General features: G+C 46.1%; 1 long non-coding RNA gene across 1 annotated transcript; it reads left to right on the top strand.

The window, feature by feature from the left end:
• LOC138671457 (uncharacterized) lies at window positions 1–20980 on the top strand. The gene is made up of 3 exons (XR_011319464.1): window positions 1–267; window positions 20782–20870; window positions 20953–20980. It is a non-coding gene; the product is annotated as an uncharacterized lncRNA (long non-coding RNA).
• Window positions 20981–21056: the final 76 nt, after the last annotated feature.

The following is a 21056-nucleotide window of genomic DNA, read 5'->3' as shown; positions in this document are numbered from 1 at the left end:
GAATTTAAGCAGCTGAGCAGCCTGGAACCGCTGCTCAGCTATTCACCATGAGTGGAACATAGCAACCCGCAGAAGAAGTTCTGCAATCCCCACCGAAGAAATGCCTGCAGAATAACCCGCAACGGCAACAACAACAGCAGCCTACTCAGCACCACAGCTCTGGATCACAACGCAGCAGAGGCTCCAGTGGATCCAGAAGAAAAGCAACGGTTCAAATCGAGGACGCATCTCCAAGACCTGAACCGGTACCTCCCTCATATCAGGAGGGTAAGTGACCTCCGTGAATGTACATATTCTGTATAGGGTTTTGTTGTATCCCTTAGGGAAAGAAATGTACGGGAAAAACTAAACACAGTGTGTGCAATCTGCTCTGCAGATTTACCCGCTACATGGGTCAAAAAACTCTGTGCGATTTGCATTGAGAAAACTTTAAGTGAAGAATCCCCAAGATTCGCATCCGACCTTAAAGAACTGATAAAATCTCAGGTGGAAGATGCATTGAAAAACGTAAAAAGCCTTAAGAGGAAACACAAATCGAGATGTAAATCCCCGGTGAGTCATTGGACGTGGTATATCTCGATTTTTCCAAAGCGTTTGATACCGTGCCGCACAAGAGGTTGGTACACAAAATGAGAATGCTTGGTCTGGGGAAAAATGTGTGTAAATGGGTTAGTAACTGGCTTAGTGATAGAAAGCAGAGGGTGGTTATAAATGGTATAGTCTCTAACTGGGTCGCTGTGACCAGTGGGGTACCGCAGGGGTCAGTATTGGGACCTGTTCTCTTCAACATATTCATTAATGATCTGGTAGAAGGTTTACACAGTAAAATATCGATATTTGCAGATGATACAAAACTATGTAAAGCAGTTAATACAAGAGAAGATAGTATTCTGCTACAGATGGATCTGGATAAGTTGGAAACTTGGGCTGAAAGGTGGCAGATGAGGTTTAACAATGATAAATGTAAGGTTATACACATGGGAAGAGGGAATCAATATCACCATTACACACTGAATGGGAAACCACTGGGTAAATCTGACAGGGAGAAGGACTTGGGGATCCTAGTTAATGATAAACTTACCTGGAGCAGCCAGTGCCAGGCAGCAGCTGCCAAGGCAAACAGGATCATGGGGTGCATTAAAAGAGGTCTGGATACACATGATGAGAGCATTATACTGCCTCTGTACAAATCCCTAGTTAGACCGCACATGGAGTACTGTGTCCAGTTTTGGGCACCGGTGCTCAGGAAGGATATAATGGAACTAGAGAGAGTACAAAGGAGGGCAACAAAATTAATAAAGGGGATGGGAGAACTACAATACCCAGATAGATTAGCGAAATTAGGATTATTTAGTCTAGAAAAAAGACGACTGAGGGGCGATCTAATAACCATGTATAAGTATATAAGGGGACAATACAAATATCTCGCTGAGGATCTGTTTATACCAAGGAAGGTGACGGGCACAAGGGGGCATTCTTTGCGTCTGGAGGAGAGAAGGTTTTGCCACCAACATAGAAGAGGATTCTTTACTGTTAGGGCAGTGAGAATCTGGAATTGCTTGCCTGAGGAGGTGGTGATGGCGAACTCAGTCGAGGGGTTCAAGAGAGGCCTGGATGTCTTCCTGGAGCAGAACAATATTGTATCATACAATTATTAGGTTCTGTAGAAGGACGTAGATCTGGGGATTTATTATGATGGAATATAGGCTGAACTGGATGGACAAATGTCTTTTTTCGGCCTTACTAACTATGTTACTATGTTACTATGTTACTATGCATTCCAGTTCTAGTGAGGAACACAGTATCCAATATAGTTCTGATAGTTCCCTGTCATCTTCATCATCCTCGGCATCGTCAGAGAGTGGTCGTAATTGTTTTCCTATAGAAGAAACAGTTGCACTAATAAAAGCGGGTAGAACAACTATGGGACTAGCAGACACTCGGTCTAAAAAAACGGCAGAAGACCTTATGTTCAGTGGCTTAGAGCAGAGGAAACGCCGGGCATTCCCGTTGAGCGAAAAAATACAGACCCTAATAAAAAAGGAGTGGAAGAGGCCAGACAAAAAAGTCCTCCTAGCTGCAAAGAGAAAATATCCGTTCGACGACCCTGCATGTGCCTCTTGGGGAAAAGCGCCAAAAATAGATGTCGCTATTGCGAGGGCCTCTAAAAAATTTGCGTTACCCTTTGAAGATATGGGGACCCTTAAGGACCCTATGGACAAGAAGGCCGAGGTTTTCTTAAAAGGCTCCTGGGCAGCGGCTAGCGGGGGTTTAAAACCAGGAATAGCCACTACATGCACAGCAAGAGCATTGATGGTGTGGTTGGACCACCTAGAGTCTCAATTGAGGAATAAAACCTCACGGGAATCAATATTGGATTCCGTGCCAGTAATGAGGGGTGCTGCTGCATATTTGGCGGACGCTTCTATAGACTCTGTGAGACTGACGGCAAGGTCAGCTTCATTTTCGAATGCAGCTTGAAGAGCATTATGGCTCAAGTGCTGGCCAGGAGACCTACAAACTAAAGCAAAGTTATGCTCCATACCATGTGAGGGAGAATTTTTGTTTGGGCCTACCCTAGATGACATCCTCGAAAAGGCCGTAGACAAAAAGAAAGCCTTCCCAGGGCTTCTTAACCAATCTTACAAAGGCCCTTTCGAGGTAGGAAATTCATGCGTAAATGCCCCCCAAAAAACCAAAAAGAAGGATGGGAGGATAAAAGATTTAAAAACAGAGTTTCATGTTTAACAAACCGGACAATAAGAAACAATCCCAATGAAGGTGAGCCCCAGGTGGGAGGAAGGCTGAAGATAATCTCCTTGAAAACCTCTCTCCTGGTAGCATTAACCTCAGCCCCCAGAATTGGTGACTTGCAGGCTCTTTCAGCTTACCCGCCTCTAACTCAGATACTAGAGGACAGAGTAGTCCTTAGGACTGACCCGTCTTACTTGCCTAAGGTAGCATCACGGTTTAATAGATCTCAGCAAATATCCTTACCATCATTTTGCCCAAATCCCAAAAATGAAAAAGAAAAATCTCTACACACATTAGATCTTAAGAGATGCCTGACCCAATATATAACAGCCACAAGGGAGTGTAGGAAAGGCAGGTCTCTGTTTGTTTGTTTTCAGGGTCCAAATAAAGGACACAAAGCATCAAAAGCAACACTGGCGAGATGGGTAAGGGAGGCCATCACTTTAGCATACGCCTCATCCAATGAAACCGTTCCAGACGGGATCAAAGCTCATTCAACTAGATCTGCCTCTTGGGCAGAGCGAGCTGGAGCATCGATTGACCAGATATGTAGAGCAGCCACTTGGTCTTCTCCCTCTACATTTTTCAAACACTACCAACTGGACCTATCTTGCTCTTCAGACCTAAAGGTACCGTTACACTAAACGATTTACCAACGATCACGAGCAGCGATACGACCTGGCCGTGATCGTTGGTAAGTCGTTGTGTGGTCGCTGTCACACAGACCGATCTCTCCAGTGACCAACGATCAGGGGAACGACTTCGGCATCGCTGAAACTGTCTTCAACGATGCCGAAGTCCCCGGGTAACCAGGGTAAATATCGGGTTACTAAGTGCAGGGCCGCGCTTAGTAACCCGATATTTACCCTGGTTACCATTGTAAAAGTAAATAAAAAAAACACTGCATACTCACATTCCGATGTCTGTCACGTCCCCCGCCGTCAGCTTCCCTGCACTGTGTAAGCGCCGGCCGTAAAGCAGAGCGGTGACGTCAGGTTACAGGTGAACACATCGCTAGATCAGCGTCACACACGCCGATCTAGCGATGACAGCGGGGTGATCAGCGACCAAAAAAAAGGTCCTGATCATTCCCCACGACCAACAATCTCCCAGCAGGGGCCTGATCGTTGGTCGCTGTCACACATAAAGATAACGTTAGCGGGATCGTTGCTTCGTCATAAAAAGCGTGACGTTGCAACGATATCGTTAACGAAATCGTTGTGTGAAAGTACCTTAACCTTTGGTAGAAGGGTCCTAGAGGCAGTAATCCCACCCTAATACACATTCAATGAAACTCTCTCAGTGGTGCCGTCATGGGGGTAAGAGAATATCATAGTTACTCACCGATAACGGTATTTCTCTGATCCCATAACGACACCCGTACATTCCCTCCCTTTCACGTGTGGGTGTGCTCACTAGTAATCAACCATTGATACTTAGTCATGCGGTGTCTCAAAAAAAAAAGATAGATTTAATTATTTTTTTGTTTAATAACCATTTAAGTTACAGCTGAAGTCCTGTTAAGGCTCTGTAAACCAACTGAGGTGGAGGAGAGGTCCCGCCTTTTTGACCTGTGGGTTTCCTGTCCCTGAGGGCGGATCCCTCTCTCCGTGGTGCCGTCATGGGGTCAGAGAAATGCCGTTATCGGTGAGTAACTACGATATTTTAGCAGATTTAATTAACTGCAGAGCATGTGCTTGGACTAAGAGAAGGTCAATTCGGTGGTATGAGGAGTTGGGAGGTGAGAAAAACGTAAAATCTTTCGTAGTGGGGTGGAGCAGACGCCAGGGATCTATAAGTTGGGGTGTTTCTAATTTATATAAAAGTCTCCGTCTTAAGGCCTGAGAAATGGGAGAGGAACCACTTGTAGCGTCTATTTCGGGTTGGAGGGTAAGGTTGAAATCACCACCCACGATCAGTAGCCCTTCCTTAAATAGTTGCAGCATGTATAGTGTTTTTTATAATCCATTGCACTTGCTGAGTGTTGGGGGCATATAGATTGGCAAAGGTGACCATTGTATTAGCTAGAATTCCCTTAATGAATATATATTGGCCTTTGTGGTCACTTAAACTGTCTTTTAGGGCAAATGGGAGACCCTTCTTTATTGCCACGCTAACCCCTTTAGAGGAAGAGGAACTACAACTGTTAAACCAGACAGGATAAGAAGAAAAGGATGTATTAGGGACTCTGCCTATTTTGAAGTGGGTTTCCTGTAGGAAAAGAATTTGTGCATTCTGTTTTTTAAAGGGAACCTGTCACCCCGAAAATCGCGGGTGAGGTAAGCCCACCGGCATTAGGGGCTTATCTACAGCATTCTGTAATGCATTCTGTAATGCTGTAGATAAGCCCCCAATGTTACCTGAAAGAGGAGAAAAAGACGTTATATTATACTCACCCAGGGGCGGTCCCGCTGCTGGTCAGGTCGGATGGGTGTCTCCGGTCCGCTGCGGCGCCTCCCATCTTCATTCCAAGACGTCCTCTTCTGATCTTCAGCCACGGCTCCGGCGCAGGCGTACTTTGTCTGCCCTGTTGAGGGCAGAGGATAGTACTGCAGTGCGCAGGCGCCGGGCCTCTCTGACCTTTCCGGCGCCTGCGCACTGCAGTACTTTGCTCTGCCCTCAACAGGGCAGACAAAGTACGCCTGCGCCGGAGCCGTGGCTGAAGATCAGAAGAGGACGTCTTGGAATGAAGATGGGAGGCGCCGCAGCGGACCAGAGACACCTGTTGTGAATTCTGTTGTCGGGCTCCCTCCTGTGATCATGAATGGTACTTCGGCTGGTTCTATCCATGGACTTTCTCTGGTGGCTGTGGGTGTTTCTGAGTTTCCTTCCTCAGGTGACGAGGTTAATTCGTTAGCTGGCTGCTCTATTTAACTCCACTTAGATCTTTGCTCCATGCCACCTGTCAATGTTCCAGTATTGGTCTTGTTCTCTCCTGGATCGTTCTTGTGACCTGTCTTCCCAGCAGTAGCTAAGTGCCCGCTTGTTTTTCTCTGGTTTGCTATTTTTCTGTCCAGCTTGCTATTTTGTTTGTGTCTTGCTTGCTGGAAGCTCTGGGACGCAGAGGGAACGCCTCCGCACCGTGAGTCGGTGCGGAGGGTCTTTTGCGCCCTCTGCGTGGTCTTTTTGTAGGTTTTTGTGCTGACCGCAAAGCTACCTTTCCTATCCTCGGTCTGTTCAGTAAGTTGGGCCTCACTTTGCTAAATCTATTTCATCTCTGTGTTTGTATTTTCATCTTTACTAACAGTCATTATATGTGGGGGGCTGCCTTTTCCTTTGGGGAATTTCTCTGAGACAAAGTAGGCTTTATTTTTCTATCTTCAGGGCTAGCTAGTTTCTTAGGCTGTGTCGAGTTGCATATGGAGCGTTAGGAGCAATCCACGGCTATTTCTAGTGTGTGTGATAGGATTAGGGATTGCGGTCAGCAGAGTTCCCACGTCCCAGAGCTCGTCCTTTATTATCAGTAACTATCAGGTCATTCTGTGTGCTCTTAACCATCAGGTCCATTATTGTCCTGACCACCAGGTCATAACAGACACCCATCCGACCGGACCAGCAGCGGGACCGCCGCCGGGTGAGTATAATATAACGTCTTTTTCTCCTCTTTCAGGTAACATCGGGGGTTTATCTACGGCATTACAGAATGCTGTAGATAAGCCCCTAATGCCGGTGGGCTTACCTCACCCGCGAATTTCGGGGTGACAGGTTCCCTTTAAGAGATATAAGGATTTGGTTGCGTTTAGCAGGGGAGTTCAGTCCTTTGATATTAAACGACGCCACTGTGACAGAGCTCGGGCTCACCTGACTACTCATGGTTAGTGAATCTCATAAGGAATTCTGTCTAATCTGAAAACCTGAAAAATAAGGAGAACATCATGAACAATAAACTTTTTACGAACATTGACTCACCTACCATAGGGGGGGGTACAAGAAACCAAACGTAGGCGAGGTAGTCCAAGTTGTGAACTAGGTTAGAGAATGAGGGAAGAAAAATAAATATCGCAGACGACATGAAGTAGTAGAAAAGCTAAAATAAAAGAAGGAACATCAAAAAGAAATTCCAGGACTTTAATAATGCAAAGTCTATACAGCAGAATAGATGAAGTTAATGCAGACTCGATGTTTCTCTGCATTTCAAGGTGGGTGTTTCTTGGGGTCCTGCTTCTTGCTTTTAGGAGACGTATGTTTCTTCTTCATGGACCATTGCGATCTAGTAAGAGGAGGGAGTTTCCAGTTGGAGTCGATCGGCATCCATGAAGGCAGGTCAATTGGTGAAATGCCTAATGAGTCCCAAGCTTTGGGTAGATCCTCCGGGGAGCGTATCGAGATTTGTCTGCCTCCTGTGTTTATTGCAAGGCCGAGGGGGTACAGCCATTTGTAGTTAAGATTTTTGGCTCTTAAAGCTCAAAGGAGTAGTCTGAGAATCCTTCTCTTAGCTAGAGTTGATGGAGCCAGGTCCTGAAAGAGTTGCAGTTGAGTTCTCATACAGGATTTTGTCCTGTTCTCTAGCGTTTGTTAGGATGGACGCAGTGTCCACATGGCTAAGGAGGCCACAGATAACATCCCTTGGTGGTTCGTCCTGCTTTGGTTTAGGTCTCGGAGCACGATGTACTCGTTCAATAGTGATAGTGGCGGCTCTGTCCTGACTGAGACTGCTGGCAAAAATTTCTCTGGATACTTTTCCCAAAGTTTCATGTGCGAAAGATTCAGGAATGCCTCTTACACGGATATTCTTTCGTCTGCTCCTGTTTTCCTGGTCTTCTGCTGCTAATAGAGCTACATTAAGCTGTTGTTGTTTGAGGACTTGCTCGTTAAGACTTTTAAGAGCGTCCACTTGTTCAGAATTTGCAGACTCTAAGGCCTCAACCCTTTGACCCAGATGTTGGAGATCTGAACGCATGCCGGACAGCTCCTCCAGGATGGGTTTCATATTTTAGGCCAACAGTTTTTTCATGAAAGCTCTAGAGATGGGAGCTGCGTCTTCCATCATAGTCACTGTCGAAGTCGTCATCACTAGAATCAGAATCGTCCAAGTTCTCGAAAGAAGTTGATTTTTTTAAGTGACCTTCTTGCAGAAGTTTGGGAGGTTTCCGATTTTTTTTCTTTAGATATTTATCTAAGTCTCCATGTGTGTTTTTTTTTCTGTTCGTCTGCTGCTGCTTTATTAGCTAGTTTTTCACGTTCTTTTGGTGATTTAACCATTATGAGAGTTCTGATAACATGTAGGCTGTGTTCACAACTTGGACATATGAGAAACTTGTTTAATAGGGCATTATGTCTAGAATTTGAACGCAGTACCTAGCATGGCTACTGGATGTCACTGGAGGAGCAGAAAATGAGATAGAAACCGAAACTGTGCTGGCAGAGTATATAAAATGCCAAATACGGTAATTGTAAAAGGATTAAAAATTTCCACTTTAAGTGTATAGGCAGATTGTTGTTAATGGCACAAATATAGGAAAGTATAGCAAGGCCTGTGGAAAGTCTCAGATATCCACCAAATATATAGCTTATTTATTGGAGGTAGTTGCTGCCAAGGGTTGTCCACACAGACCGTCGCGGCTCCGGTGTTGCTGACAAAGGGTATGGGGCAGCAGGCAGTAACGCTAGGCACAGTATGCAGGGGGGGAGAATGCCGGCTCCACTTCTCCAGCCCAGCGTGACACACACAGCCCCACCGCCACAGGAGCCCAGCTAAGATGGCGCCGGATCACGATGAAAGAGCTACTGGAGTTCCGGGGTCCCTCCAAAGGTGCACTGAGGCCAGATTCGCCGCCCGGCACAGAGGGGCCGTAAAGCACCTTACCGGAAGACAGAGAGGCTGCTCCGAGATTACCCCTCCAGACGGCACCGAGCCCCGGTATCACCCGTCGCGGTCGGGAGAAGAGGACTCTCGCGGATGACCGTCGCAGCACCAGGAAGTTCGCCCGGCAGGAGGTAAAGCCGCCCTCGATGGGATGGATGCCCCTGGCCGACCAGCACCAGCAGGTGCCGCAGGACTCTTCACGGCAAGGCGGGTGAGTGACGCTAGGGGGCTAGCGGGCACTGGGATAGTCACCGGTCCTCTGTCTTTGTCGGCGAGGGAGATGACTCACGTGGCAGGCGGCCTCCTCACCAAGATGGCGGCTCCGGCGGGAACTCAGGCAGTGGGAAGGTTCCTGGGTTGAGGGGCCTCCTGGCGGTAGTCAAATTAAGGAGTTCAGCCCTGGAACTCTGAGGTCGATCCCTGAAGGCAGTAAGCCGCAGGTTCTCCTTATCAGAGGGGTACAAAGCCCCGCTGTCCAGAGCAAGATGGCCGATTCTTCCCTCACTCCCTGTCCCAGAGAGGTGTCCTGCTTAGCAGCAAAGGAAAAAGCACGCTAGCCAGATAAAACTGGATTCCACGCAAGGCCAGTCGTTTGTGCAGGTGCTAGATGAGGCAAAAGTTCCTTTCTCACTGCAGAAAAACGCTTTTTAGCAGTTTAATATGAGGGGTCTGAAAGAGCACAAAATCCTGCTGCCTCACGTCCAAGGCTATGCCACGCCCCCTTTCAGAATTTTTTTTTATACCGTTCCATGTGTGGTAAAATTGATAAGGCAGCTTTATTCTTTGGGTCAGTGCGATTACAGCGATATCTCACTTATGTCTTTTTTCATGTTTTGGCGCTTTTACACAATAAAACTTTTATAGAAAAAATAATTGTTTTTGCATTGCTTTATTCGGAGAGCTATAACTTTTTTAGTTTTTCAGCTCATGGAGCTGTATGGCGGCTCATTTTTTGCGGGACAAGATGACGTTTTCAGCGGTACCATTTTTATTTATATCCGTCCTTTTTATCACTTTTTTTGCACTTTTTGTTCGGCGGTATGATGATAAAGCATTGTTTTTTGCCACGTTTTTTTACGGTGTTCACTGAAGGGGTTAACTAGTGGGACAGTTTTATAGAGTGGGTCGTTACTGACGCGGCGATACCAAATATGGGTACTTTTTATTGTGTTTTTTTTTTCTACCTCATTCAGCCATCTTCTTTCATTCTCATGCATCAAATCTTTCATTCTCCGAACACCCTTCTCTTCCCACTCTTTAAACTGTCTGTTTTCCCTACCTAGATTGAAACTCCGGTAAGCCTAAGGATTAAGATATTTGGACACCTTCCATGGTAGTTCCAGCTTTTTCCGTGTCGCCTTCCAGAACACTACTGTATCCCTACACACCATCGAGTTTCGAATTGCTGGACTCAAGCAAGATAAGGGGGAATAGAACACTGAAGCAAGGTCCTGCAGAACTAACATCTGAATGCCGGCTAGGCCCGCACAACCAATCAGCTATGTGCCTAGCTAAACAAGAAAGATTGTACCCTCTGACATTAGGAAGTCTGAACGCTACCCCTTCCATAGAGGACATGAGTCATTTTTATCAAGTGGCCTCTCGCCAGCAGCGACATTGGCAGACCACTCCAGCCTCTAAGGCCTCTTTCACACTTCCGTCGGTACGGGTCCGTCGCAAGGCATAGACTAAGTCCATCGTGCGGCCCAGATAAATACCCAGATATTTGATCGAAGATCTTGCTATTGGGACCCTCGATACCTCAGTGTTGGTTGTATTTTATTGTCCAATCACCTCCCTTCAGGAACAACAACTCATATTTTTTCTTGTTGAGCCTAAAACCCGAAAACTCCCCAAACCTTTCTATGAGTTTGTGTCTGAGCGAAGTCCTTGTACGGATTATGCATAAATAACACGATATCATCCGCAAACAACACAGACCTCATTATTTTGGCCCCTATTTTAATCCCTTCATGACTATCCCCACTATTGAGTTTTCTCGGCAGGGGTTCAATGGCCATATGAAATAGCAGAGGTGACAACGGGCACCCCTGCTGTGTACCCTTCCTCAAAGGGAATATATCTGATAAAAATCCAGGGGTGCACGCCCTCGCTTGAGGGTTCGAGTAGAGCATCTGAATGTAACTTCGCATCCTGCCTCTCAAACCCATCTAGTCCAAAACCAATTCCAGCCGTGACCAATGCACATTATCGAATGCTTTCTCGGCGTCCAAGGTGACTAAAGCTCGGCACCGTGATTTATCCTGCCGCTCGTATTTAACCGCATCCGTAATCAACTTGGCTTTTCTGATATTGGATACTGCAGATCGGCCTTTTATGAAACCCGACTGGTGTGGTGTAATTACTCTAGGTAGACTGGCTCTGGTTCTATCTGTCATGATTTTAGAAGTCCGCTTCAGGTCTTGGTTGATAAGTGAAATTGGTCGGTAGCTGGAAGGGTCCCCCAGATTCTTATCCCCCTTTGGTGGCAGCTTTATATATGTGGTGTTGGCATGATGGGAGATTCCCTCTCCCCCCCATCAATTTATTACACATGGCCGTCTTTTAGAACCTTTTAAATCTCCAGTGAATCCGTCGGGGCCCAGGGCCTTACCATTGCCAAGTCCTTTGATTGTTTTCACCTCATCCATTCAGGAACTCTATCTCCTGGTCTGAGAAACACGGCATCTTTGCTTTGCTTAACCCTTCCTCACCGCCCTCCAGCTTTGTGTCACCCCATAAAGCTCTCTGTAGAATTCCCCTACAATCTTATTTCTCTCCCTGGGATCGGAATTCGGGCCCCCACCCTTTTTGTTGAAACTCGGAATTTAAGTCAGTTGTCTCTGTTCCCTAGCCAGATTGGCCAGCATCTTCCCCTCCTTGCTCCCGAATATATGAAGAGCCACTTCCTGATGTGTTCGAAACAACTGTTCCTTTTTGTCCGCCCACGAATCAAGACTATTCTTGGGTTATGTGCACACGGATTTGCCTGTGGAATTTTTCTGTGTGGATTCTACATCTCTTGGCAGAAACCGCAGATTAAAATCTGTGCATTTTTTATGTGGAATTTGTGCATTTTTACTGCGGATTTCATGCCTTTTTACCCCTGCGTTTTCCTATAATGGAATGGGTACAGAAACGCACAATGAATTGACATGGTTCTTTTTTTAAACCGCTGCGGATTCCGTGCGGAATTTTCCGCACCATTAGCACATAATTTTTATTTTCCTATTGATTTACATTGTACTGTAAATCACTTGTGGTTCTGCAGCGTTTCTGTACGGAAAAAACGTTGCGGATCCGCAGTAAATCCGTAACGTGTGCACATACCCTTAGCCTCCAACCACCTCTTTTTTTTGCTGAAGCAGAGTGGTCCACCAGGAAAGCTGTGTATGCCACCCTCAGAAGTTCACTGGCCTTTGTGTATTGTTCGGTCGTTCTTTTTTTGAGTGTGGCAGTGTAGCCCAATAGACGACCCCACAAGACCGCCTCAGCAGTGAGTGGTTGTCTCATCGGTATTTCTGTACCTGTGTTGCCGCCATCTTAACTACATGGGTCCACTGCATTCTGATCCACTGCATCCATTTTGCGATGAAGCCCCTAAAAATTTCTGGTGCAAGCAATTCCCTTCAGAAGTAACATGTCTGTCCGAACATGGTACACGAACAAACCTACCAATAGAGGACGCCCACCAAAACTCTCAGCCCTGGCAAGGAGGGCATTAATCAGACAGGCGGCACACAGACCAAAGGTAATCCTGAAGGAGCTGCAGAGTTTCCAAGCAGAGACTGAAGCATCTGTCCATACGATACAATAAGTCGTACACTCCATAGAGGTGGCCTTTTTGGAAGAGTGGATAGAAAAAAAGCCTTTACTTACATACAAATTGTAAGGCTCTTTTTAAGCCAAAAGACGCGGGAGACTCCACAAATGTATGGAGGAAGGTGCAGTGGTCAGATGAGACCTAAATTTAACTTTTTGGCCCCCAAGGTAAATGCTATGTCTGGTCCCAAACCAGCACAGCTCATCACCCCAAGAATGCCATTCTCCCAGTGAAACATGGTGGTGGCAGCATCATGCGATCGGGATGTTCTTCAGCAAACATAGTAACATAGTAACATAGTTAGTAAGGCCGAAAAAAGACATTTGTCCATCCAGTTCAGCCTATATTCCATCATAATAAATACCCAGATCTACGTCCTTCTACAGAACCTAATAATTGTATGATACAATATTGTTCTGCTCCAGGAAGACATCCAGGCCTCTCTTGAACCCCTCGACTGAGTTCGCCATCACCACCTCCTCAGGCAAGCAATTCCAGATTCTCACTGCCCTAACAGTATAATAATAATAATAATAATTTTTATTTATATAGCGCCAACATATTCCGCAGCGCTTTACAAATTATAGAGGGGACTTGTACATACAATAGACATTACAGCATAACAGAAATACAGTTCAAAACAGATACCAAGAGGAGTGAGGGCCCTGCTCGTAAGCTTACAAACTATGAGGAAAAGGGGAGACACGAGAGGTGGATGGTAACAATTGCTATAGTTATTCGGACCAGCCATAGTGTAAGGCTTGGGTGTTCATGTAAAGCTGCATGAACCAGTTAATTAATTTTTTTTTTTTTTTTTTAATATAGGCCACACAGGGATCGTTAGGTTAATGCATTGAGGCGGTAGGCCAGTCTGAACAAATGAGTTTTTAGGGCACGCTTAAAACTGTGGGGATTGGGGATTAATCGTATTATCCTAGGTAGTGCATTCCAAAGAATCGGCGCAGCACGTGTAAAGTCTTGGAGACGGGAGTGGGAGGTTCTGATTATTGAGGATGCTAACCTGAGGTCATCAGCGGAGCGGAGGGCACGGGTAGGGTGGTAGACTGAGACCAGAGAGGAGATGTAGGGTGGTGCTGAGCCATGGAGTGCTTTGTGGATGAGGGTAGTAGTTTTGTACTGGATTCTTGAGTGGATGGGTAACCAGTGTAATGACTGGCACAAGGTAGAGGCATCGGTGTAACGGTTGGTGAGGAATATGATCCTGGCAGCAGCATTCAGGACAGATTGGAGCGGGGAGAGTTTGGTAAGAGGGAGGCCGATTAGTAGAGAGTTACAATAGTCCAGACGAGAATGAATAAGTGAAACAGTAAGAGTTTTTGCAGAGTCGAAAGTAAGAAAAGGGCGAATTCTAGAAATGTTTTTGAGATGCAGGTAAGAAGAGCGAGCCAGTGATCGGATGTGGGGGGTGAATGAAAGGTCAGAATCAAGGATGACCCCAAGGCAGCGGGCATGTTGCTTTGGAGTAATGGTGGAACCGCAAACGGAGATGGCAATGTCAGGCAAAGGTAGGTTAGTAGAGGGAGAAAACACGAGGAGTTCAGTTTTTGACAGGTTTAGTTTCAGATAGAGGGAGGACATGATGCTAGAGACAGCGGTAAGACAATCACTGGTGTTTTCTAATAAGGCAGGCGTGAGATCAGGAGAAGAAGTGTATAGTTGGGTGTCGTCAGCATAGAGATGGTACTGGAAGCCAAATCTACTGATTGTTTGTCCAATAGGGGCAGTATACAAAGAGAAGAGGAGGGGGCCTAGGACTGATCCTTGAGGAACCCCAACAGTAAGGGGAAGGTGAGAGGAGGAGGAACCAGCGAAACATACAGTGAAGGATCGGTCAGAGAGATAGGAGGAGAACCAGGAGAGAACGGTGTCCTTGAGGCCGATGGAGCGGAGCATAGTGAGGAGGAGCTGATGATCCACAGTATCAAATGCTGCAGAGAGATCCAAGAGAATTAGCATGGAGTAGTGACCATTAGATTTAGCTGTTAGTAGGTCATTAGAGACTTTAGTGAGGGCAGTTTCAGTAGAGTGTAAAGAGCGGAAACCAGATTGAAGAGGGTCGAGAAGAGAGTTATCTGAGAGATAGCGGGTAAGACGGGAGTGGACCAGGCGTTCGAGGAGTTTAGAGATGAAGGGAAGATTAGAGACAGGTCTATAATTAGCGGCACAGTTTTGGTCGAGGGATGGTTTTTTAAGTAATGGATGTATGATGGCATGCTTAAATGAGGAGGGAAAAATACCGGAAGTGAGGGAAAGGTTGAATATTTTAGTTAGGTGAGAGGTGACAGCCGGGGAACAGTAAAGAATCCTCTTCTATGTTGGTGGAAAAACCTTCTCTCCTCCAGACGCAAAGAATGCCCCCTTGTGCCCGTCACCTTCCTTGGTATAAACAGATCCTCAGCGAGATATTTGTATTGTCCCCTTATATACTTATACATGGTTATTAGATCGCCCCTCAGTCGTCTTTTTTCTAGACTAAATAATCCTAATTTCGCTAATCTATCTGGGTATTGTAGTTCTCCCATCCCCTTTATTAATTTTGTTGCCCTCCTTTGTACATGGAAATGGTGAAAATGGACAGGGAGAATGGTGCGAGTCGAGGGAGAGATGGATGTTGTGACATACAGGGATTTTCTTGAGCAAATCCTGTTTGTCAGTGATTTCAGACTGGGATGGAGGTTCTCCTTCCGACTAGACAATGACCCAAAGCATCCTGCTAAAGAAAAAGTCGAGTGGTGGCTGTCTGTTTAGGAGTGACCTAGTCGAAGCCCACACCTTCATTAAATTGAGTACTGACTAGCTGCTCTTTCTAATGCTCTCAATGTTCAGTGCAAAACAGAGAGAAGCAGGAAGAGAAGCTCGTTCTCGCGTGACTGTGAAGTGTCCATGTGACAACTGCAGAGCTGAATCCTGACACTGACGATATTACACTCTGTTAGGCTTAGCACACTACAGGGCTTCAGTTTATAATTAAAGGGCTCGTCCAGGTTTGAGATGAAAGTCTGCAATCACTCTGTGACTCCAGGCTTCTGAATTCTCACAGTGCTTGCACTGCACACTTTTAGGATTCTCCCTTTCCTGTGCCAAAAGTGAACTTTCATGTGAGCACAAGTATGAGATTTGTATACTTCTGGCCACATTCCAACTAGACTTGTCTGTGCTCGCTCAATTAGTTTTCAAGTAGCGCGGCCACATACGTCTGTCAGCACGTGACTACATGTATACAAATCGCTAGAACCAGAGCATCCTGACAGCGTGCAGTGCGCACTAGGAATTCAAAAGTCTGCAGTCACATAGAATGACTGTAGATTCATCACAAACTTGGACAACCCATTTAATGATCCGAACATAAATAACAATTTTAGAATTAGTCAGCATTACAATAAACTTTGCATCCAGGTACCTGATAGATGACATTGTGTCTGATTGGAGTCGTTATCTTTCTTTTCTTTTTCATGGTGTCCAAACACCATAATGAGTTTTCTCATTCACACTTCGTCTCTGCAGACTTTCATCTTCTCTGGTCTTCCGCAGCACATTATTATTATCATTATTATTATAATTATTTATTATTTACTTATATAGCACCATTGATTCCATGGTGCTGTACATGAGAAGGGGTTACATACAAATTACAGATATCACTTACAGTAAGCAAACTAACCATGACAGACTGATACAGAGGGGCGAGGACCCTGCCCTTGTGGGCTTATGTTCTACAGGATTATGGGGAAGGAGACAATGGGTTGAGGGTTGCTGCAGCTCTGGTGTTGGTGAGGCGGTAGCTCCGGTGTTGGTGAGGCGGTAGCTCCGGTGTTGGTGAGGCGGTAGCTCCGGTGTTGGTGAGGCGGTAGCTTCGGTAGTGATGAGGAGGCAGCAGGGTCAGTGCAGGCTGTAGGCTTTCCTGAAGAGATGGGTTTTCAGGTTGCGTCTGAAGGATCCGAATGTGGTGGATAGTCGGATGTGTTGGGGCAAAGAATTCCAGAGGATGGGGGATATTCTGGAGAAGTCTTGGAGGCGGTTGGATGAGGAGCGGATAAGTGTGGAGGAGAGAAGGAGGTCTTGGGAGGACCGGAGATTACGTGAGGGAAGATATCGGGAGATTAGTTCAGAGATATATGGAGGAGACAGGTTGTGGATGGCTTTGTAGGTCAGTATTAGTAATTTGAACTGGATACGCTGAGGGAATGGGAGCCAGTGAAGAGATTTGCAGAGGGGAGAAGCGGAGGAGTAGCGAGGAGAGAGATGAATTAGTCGGGTAGCAGAGTTAAGGATGGACTGGAGAGGTGCAAGGGTGTTAGTAGGGAGGCCACAGAGGAGGATGTTGCAGTAGTCGAGGCGGGAGATGATGAGGGCGCGCACAAGCATTTTATTAGATTGAGGGTTGAGGAAAGGACGGATTCTGGAGATATTTTTGAGCTGGAGGCGACAGGAGGTCGAAAGAGCTTGGATGTGCGGTTTGAAGGACAGGGCAGAGTAAAGGGTTACTCCGAGGCAGCGGAGTTCCGGTATGGGGGAAATTGTGATGTTGTTAATTGCAATAGATAGGTCAGGTAAGGAAGATCTATGAGATGGAGGAAAGATGATGAGTTCAGATTTGTCCACATTGAGTTTGAGGAAGCGAGAGGAGAAGGAGGAGATGGCTGATAGACACTCCGGGATTCTGGACAGTAGAGCGGCGATGTCTGGGCCAGAAAAGGTAGATCTGAGTGTTATCAGCATAAAGGTGGTACTGGAATCCATGGGGCTTTATGAGTTGTCCCAGGCCAAGTGTGTAGATTGAGAAGAGTAGGGGTCCTAGAACAAAGCCTTGGGGGACTCCAACAGAGAGAGGGTGGGATGAGGAGGTAGTGTGGGAGTGGGAGATGCTGAATGTGCGGTTGGAAAGGTACGAGGAGATCCAGGATAGGGCGAGGTCTTTGATGCCAAAGGAGAGGATCTGTAGTAGGAGGCAGTGGTCAACTGTGTCAAAAGCAGAGGACAGGTCTAGAAGGAGGAGTACAGAGTATTGTCCAGTAGCTTTGGCTGTAAGTAGGTCGTTAGTGATTTTGGTCAGGGCTGTCTAGGTTGAGTGATGGGGGCGGAAATCAGATTGTAGATTGTCAAAGAGCAAGTTAGATGAGAGGTGGGAGGAAAGTTCAGCATGGACGTGCTGCTCCAGGATTTTGAAAGTGAATGGAAGCAGCGATATTGTGCGATAGCTGGACATAGCTGTTGGGTCGAGGGTTGGCTTTTTAAGGGTAGGCGTGATTGTGGCATGTTTGAAAGCAGAAGGGAAGGTTCCAGAAGTTAGTGATAGGTTGAAGAGGTGGGTTAGGGATGGGATAAGAGTGGTGGTGAGGTTGGGGAGGAGATGGGATGGGGTTGAGCGCACAGGTGGTGAGGTGCGATTTGGAGAGGAGACAATTTAGCCCCTCTTCAGTGATCTTGGAGAGGGAGGATATGGGGTTTTGGCATTGGTCTGGTATACAAAGGGGTTGTCGTGGTTGAACAATGAAGACTTGCATTGTTTGGTCGATCTCATTTTTAAAGTGTGTGGCAAAGTCCTCAGCAGAGATGAAGGAGGTTGGAGGGGGCAGTGGGGGGCGGAGGAGGGAGTTAAAGGTTTTGAATAACTGTTTGGGGTTGTAGGATAGGGAAGATACGAGGGTTGTGAAGTCACCTGTTTAGCAGAGGTGAGAGCAGATTTAAAAGCGAGTGTTGCCTGTTTGAATGCAGTGAAGTCGTCTTGCGAATGTGTTTTCTTCCAATGCCGCTCTGCAACCCTGGACAGTTGCCGGAGCTTTTTAGTGGTGTTATTGTGCCAGGGTTGTCTATTGACTGTACCACAGGACTGGCGTATAGCAAATGTGGTGCCAATATTCAAAAAGGGGACAAAAACTGAACTCGGAAATTATAGGCCAGTAAGCTTAACCTCTACTGTGGGTAAAATCCTGGAGGGCATTCTAAGGGATGATATACTGGAGTATCTGAAGAGGAATAACCTCATGACCCAGTATCAGCACGGGTTTACTAGGGACCGTTCATGTCAGACTAATCTGATCAGCTTCTATGAAGAGGTAAGTTCCGGACTGGACCAAGGGAACCCAGTGGATGTAGTGTATATGGACTTTTCAAAAGCTTTTGATACGGTGCCACACAAATGGTTGATACATAAAATGAGAATAATGGGGATAGGGGAAAATATGTGTAAGTGGGTTGAGAGCTGGCTCAGGGATAGGAAACAAAGGGTGGTTATTAATGGAGCACACTCGGACTGGGTAGCGGTTAGCAGTGGGGTACCACAGGGGTCAGTATTGGGCCCTCTTCTTTTTAACATATTTATTAATGACCTTGTAGGGAGCATTCAGAGTAGAATTTCAATATTTGCAGATGACACTAAACTCTGCAGGGTAATCAATACAGAAGAGGACAATTTTATATTGCAGGATGATTTATGTAAACTAGAAGCTTGGGCTGATAAATGGCAAATGAGCTTTAATGGGGATAAATGTAAGGTTATGCACTTGGGTAGAAGTAATAAGATGTATAATTATGTGCTTAATTGTAAAACTCTGGGCAAAACCGTCAATGAAAAAGACCTGGGTGTATGGGTGGATGACAAACTCATATTCAGCGGCCAGTGTCAGGCAGCTGCTACAAAGGCAAATAAAATAATGGGATGCAGTAAAAGAGGCATAGATGCTCATGAGAAGAACATAATTTTACCTCTATACAAGTCACTAGTGCGACCACACTTAGAATACTGTGCACAGTTCTGGTCTCCGGTGTATAAGAAAGACATAGCTGAACTGGAGCGGGTGCAGAGAAGAGCGACCAAGGTTATTAGAGGACTGGGGGGTCTGCAATACCAAGATAGGTTATTACACTGGGGGCTATTTAGTTTGGAAAAACGAAGACTAAGGGGTGATCTTATGTTAATGTATAAATATATGAGGGGACAGTACAAAGACCTTTCTGATGATCTTTTTAATCATAGACCTGAAACAGGGACAAGGGGGCATCCTCTACATCTGGAGGAAAGAAGGTTTAGGCATAATAACAGACGCAGGTTCTTTACTGTAAGAGCAGTGAGACTATGGAACTCTCTGCCGTATGATGTTGTAATGAGTGATTCGTTACTTAAATTTAAGAGGGGACTGGATACCTTTCTGGAAAAGTATAATGTTACAGGGTATATACACTAGATTCCTTGATAGGGCGTTGATCCAGGGAACTAGTCTGATTGCCGTATGTGGAGTCGGGAAGGAATTTTTTTCCCCAAAGTGGAGCTTACTCTTTGCCACATGGTTTTTTTTGCCTTCCTCTGGATCAACATGTTAGGGCATGTTAGGTTAGGCTATGGGCTGAACTAGATGGACTTATAGTCTTCCTTCAACCTTAATAACTATGTTACTATGTAATTGATACGTCGCACTCTGCCATGAATGAGAGGGGCGACCATGTCAATAGCTGATGCGAGAGTGGCATTGTAGAAAGCAGCGGCACTGTGTGTCGTGGAGTGAGGATATGGATGCCAGTGGTAGGATAGAGTCAGAGAGAGTGTGGGAGTCTAGGTGTGCGTGGTTTCTGCGGGGGTGCGCATGTTGCTGGACATGGGTGACCGGTGAGGAGGACAGGGATGAGAAAGTGAGCAGATGGTGGTCAGATAGAGGGAGAGCTGTAAACTGTAAAGCGCTGCGGAATATGTTGGCGCAATATAAATAAAGATTATTATTATTAGAGGGGAGGTCATGAAGTTAGAGAGCAGAGATGGCTGAAGACCAGGTCCAGTGTACGTCCGTCTGTGTGGGTGGCTGCGGAGGACCACTGAGTAAGTCCAAAAAATGAAGTAAGGGACAGAAGTTTGGAGGCTGCTGACTGGTGGGTGTCAATGGGGATGTTGAAGTCACCCATGATGATGGTGGGAATGCCAGCAGAGAGAAAGTGAAGAAGCCAGGTGGAGAATTGGTCAATAAAGGCAGTGGCCGGGCCCGGAGGTCGGTATATGACGGCCACTTGGAGGTTTAAGGGAGGGTAGATGCGGACAGAGTAGACTTCAAAAGAGGGGAGGATAAGGGAGGGTAGAGGTGGGATTGGGTTAAAGGTGCATTTAGAAGAAAGGAGAAGACCCACTCCTCCACCGTGTCTGTTGCTGGGACGAGGGGTGTGGGTGAATTGGAGGCCTCCGTAACACAGCGCAGCATGGGAGGCGGTGTCAGAGGGTGTCAGCCATGTTTCTGTGAGGACAAGGAAGGCAAGATTGTGACAGAAAAAAAGGTCATGAATCACATGAAGCTTATTGCAGATTGAGCGGGCATTCCGTATATATATATATGTGTTTTCATATATTTAAATATAATTCATATATTCATATAAAATCAGTCACTGTTTCCCACAGATGGATCCAGTAAGAGAAATCTGGAGAGATGTCCGGCTCCTCTGTTTTCTCAGAATTACCCAGAGGAGAATGTCTCGGAGAATCATCAGGTAGATGTTGCTATCATCTCACCTACAAACGACCATAAGTCACTGATTCGTGGCTCCTTTCACATTTTTCTTATATTTTTAGGATGATGATCTAATTTATTTTAAGGTTGAGGTCGTAGATGACGAAGAAGAGACTGATGTCATGGCCGAGCAGCAGTGTAAGGAAGGGGATGTTACTATCTGTTA

Source organism: Ranitomeya imitator, chromosome 3 (genome assembly GCF_032444005.1).
Source record: "Ranitomeya imitator isolate aRanImi1 chromosome 3, aRanImi1.pri, whole genome shotgun sequence".
Lineage (NCBI taxonomy): Eukaryota > Metazoa > Chordata > Amphibia > Anura > Dendrobatidae > Ranitomeya > Ranitomeya imitator.
This window is presented reverse-complemented; position numbering and strand designations above follow the sequence as displayed.